The sequence below is a fragment of the Hordeum vulgare genome, chromosome 5H, assembly GCF_904849725.1.
Source record: "Hordeum vulgare subsp. vulgare chromosome 5H, MorexV3_pseudomolecules_assembly, whole genome shotgun sequence".
NCBI lineage: Eukaryota > Viridiplantae > Streptophyta > Magnoliopsida > Poales > Poaceae > Hordeum > Hordeum vulgare.
In genome coordinates, this window is record NC_058522.1 from 49,941,515 (window position 1) to 49,945,548 (window position 4,034).

Consider the following 4,034-nt stretch of genomic DNA (forward strand, 5'->3'; position numbering starts at 1 on the left):
AGACAAAATTTTGAATCTAATGCAAAAAGAATCACTCAAAAAAATTAAATATCGTAAAAGATATAAGCAATTTAAAAAGAGAAACTACAAACAGAAATAAAATTTAAAAACAGGAAAAAATAAAAATACAAAACCCCTTTAGTCCCGGTTCGTGTCTCGAACCGGGACTAAAGGTCTACCCTTTAGTCCCAGTTCAAGACATGAACCAGGACTAAAGCCTCCAAACCCTTTAGTCCCGGTTCGAGACACGAATCGGGACTAAAGGTCCCTTTTGAACCGGGACTAATGACCGACCGACGCCCTTGCCGTTCGAACCGGGACTAATGCTAACATTAGTCCCGGTTCGTAATGGAACTGGGACTAATGTGTAAATTGAGCTGGGACGGAAGCCCCTTTTTCTACTAGTGAGATAATTACGAAGCTATCATAATCATGCACATAAGAATCATATTATATATCAGAGGAGACTCCAATACTTATCATGAATAATTTGAACATAAACCCACAATTCATCGGATCCCAACAAACGCACCATACAAAAGAGTTGCATCATATGGATCAAAGCAAAGATGCAATGATCATTGTATTGAAGACCAAAGAGAGAGATTTCCATCTAGGTACTGGCTATGGACCCATAGGTTTGTGGTGAACTACTCACACATCATCATTAGGGAAGCAAGGTTGATGAAGAAGCCCTTTGTGATCGAGCCCCCTCCGACAGAGTGCGGAAATGGAGATCTAGATGGCCTCCCATCGGAAGAGAGACTTGATGCGTTGTAAAAAGTGTTACGTGACCTCTCCTGATTTTTTTACGATAGATAGAAGTTTATTGGCAGACAACGGAGTCGGGAGAGCCACGAGGGGGGCACAAGCTACCAGACCACCACCCCCAGGGCACGCCCTGTTCTCTTGTGGGGTCGTCGTGCGCCCTCCTGCCTCCTTCCGATTCTCCATGGTCTTGTTTTGTTCCAAGAAAAATTCACATAAATTTTCACGTAAATTGGACTTCCTTTAGTACTGAAAACCCGAAAAGTGGACAAACACGCAGAAAACAGCAACTCGCACTAGGCACTGGGTCAATAGGTTACTGCTCAAAAATAATGTAAATTGGTAGGTAAGTACATAAAAAGTGTTCTAGAATGATAACATAATACCATGGAACAATAAAAAATTATAGATATATTGGAGACGTATCATAATTTCAGGGACTTGACATGTATATAAAGGGGAGCCCCTGAGGTAGATAAGACAGTTAGAAAACCCTCAATAGCTAGGTTAGGCATTGTGCACCCTTGTAATTGGGATCATCATCAATAACATCGAAAGCACGACGTAGGCTTTTACCTCCATCGGAGGGGCCGAAACTCGGTAAACTCGCGTCTCTCGATTCCGATCAACCCCGTTCAAGTCACCACCTAGTTGCGATGACCTCAAACCTAAGTACTTTCATGAGGACATCTGTTGTAAAACCACGACATTTGGTGCCCACCATGGGGCTAGTGCACGGTGGTGTTGAGTTCTTTGAGGGAGCTCTCCCAGGGATCAGGGGATACACGATCGTCCAGAAGACAAAGAGCCGCTGTGGTAACCTTTACATTGACAAATCGGGCTGGGGTCCCGAGGCCAGCTCAATGGAGTATGGGTACCGGGACCCCTTCGGCAAGATTCATGTGTTCATCACCAACATCGGTGCATCACGATCCGAGCCAGAAATCTACACCGACATCATCGACCCAGCTGGGCACATGCAATCCGGCTGTGTTCAAGCCGGCCGGAAGCACGTCTTTGTTGGTTTCACTTAAGGGGTTGAGCTTGCGGATAACTCCATAACCATCAAGGATGCTCTCGTTAATTCTGATGGTGAATCATAGGTTGGAGATGCCGAGTCAATTTGTCCGCTTTTTGATAGCAAAATTAGGGTTGTCCCGACAATCTGGAATTTCCCGAGCCGCCATGTCAAGCCGTTGTTTACATGGTAGGGACAGCGGCGGCTCATAATTCCACTGTAGCAGAAGCGACCAACTGCCCTGGCGGGTCCACATCAGCTTCAGAGGCCGCCGGGTCGAACAAGACACCGTCAACCTCTTGGAATCACAAGTGACCACGAAAAATCAGGAGGAGCGCAATACGGAGTTGAATAAACTTCGTGCCCATATGACCAAGATTCGGGAGGAGATTGACGCTGAGAATAATCGTATGGAAGAGCTGGATGCTCAAATCCACAGTGAGGCCAACCGATTGAAGGTAGAAGCCTCGCAGCAGGGTACTCGTCGAGATGCCTCGAAGGTAGTTCATCGCAGAGGGGACGAGAGCTGGATTACCCCTAAGCTTGAGTCGGCACGCCTTTTTGACACTCCACAACGCACCCCAGGGACTGGACAACCTCGGGAGAATCAACCTAGCCAGCCAAACTAGCAGCGCCAGACGGATCAGCTGTCGGTGGCTCAATCACTGCCTGGACGTTTCCACACGCTGGTGGGTCACTTTTCAAATCCAGTTGATAACATGCTGGCGGCACTCGCAATCTCGTGGTATTCTTGATCACAGGAAACACCCATATTGTAATTAAAGTGAGGAACGCCATCGAGATGCTAAAAACTGTGATCGCCCAACATGCGCAATATTCTTATAGTCGAGACCGGGTTCACTCTACTCCATACGTAAGTCATAGTAAGAGCCTACATGATTCACCAGCAGTGTCTAGAAGTGGTCACGATAATTACCCTGGAATTCTCCAACCCAGCTTATGGTTTCATATGCCCAAGGAATTGTAAAGGCGGCTCGGGCTTTACGAGAAGCAGAGTCAGCAGTGGCAATTGGAGTTCCTTACCTCGCTTCGGCTCTTCGTATTGAACGATAGCCAAAGATTTTAAGGATCCTTGCAAAGTTCCTAATTACACGGGTGATCTCGAGCCAGTAGCGTGGATCAAAAGTTATGTGTTTGCTATGGACATGCTTGACGTAAGCGATGCCGCATGCACTAAATATTTGACCATGACGTTGGAAGGGCAGGCTCGCACGTGGTTGAAAAACCTACCCCTATTCTATCAACTCCTTGGCAGAGTTGATGGGGTGTTTCATCAAGAATTTCCGAGGCATTTGTAAGTGTTCAATGATGATTGTTGCCTTACAGCACTACGTCCAGCGTGCGGATGAGTCGGCCCATCACTGGACTTGCTGGGTTGCAGAGATCATCAACTCTTCTTGTCGTGGTTTTGTCATGTAAGATGTCCTCATGAAAGGACTTGGTGAAGGAGCCATCGCACCTTGGTGGCAACTCAAAGGGGGTGAGCAGAAGCGGGACTCAGATTTACCCAGGTTCGGCCCCTCATGTGGAGGTAAAAGCCTACGTCCTGCTTGTGTATATTGATGGTAGATTCGATTACAAGGAGGGCGTAACTCGCCTGACCTAGGTCTCGATGATTTCTAACTTGATCTATTTGTCCCAGAGACTCGCCTTTATATACAGGTCGAGGCCCAAGGGTTTACAAAGTTCTGGCCTCCTTATCTCTAAGTCACCATGTCCTCCAAGCTAGGAAACATCCTTGGCAGCTTATCTTTCCCATTATCCCTAAACCGCTGTCTGGCTTCTCGGCCTTGGTGGCGAACTGACGAAGACCTTCCCATACACTTCAGGCTCGGGCCAAGGATTATGCTGCCTACGTGTGTATGAGTTGCCCCTTTCCTGACCCGGCCCATGAAGGCGGGTCATACCGCAGGTAATATCCCCAACACTTCTGATAACATTGCAGCCACCCAAGCCGTCTTGATTTTTGATAAAAAAAATGTCATTTCCAACCTCCCGTTGAGAAGCTGGGACTCCTCAAATGCAAGTTGCAAGATACGGGAGATCTCATGGATGTTCTTACTAGATATGTTGAGTCAGAAAGCACGAAGGATCCCAGTTCCGACGAGGACAAGGTTGGTAAAAATAAGAAAATTGATAGTGGCAAGGGTCACTGGCAAAACTCAGGTAATAACGGGAATCATCGCAAGTAGAGCAATAATGGTGGTAATCGCAAATAGTTTGAAGG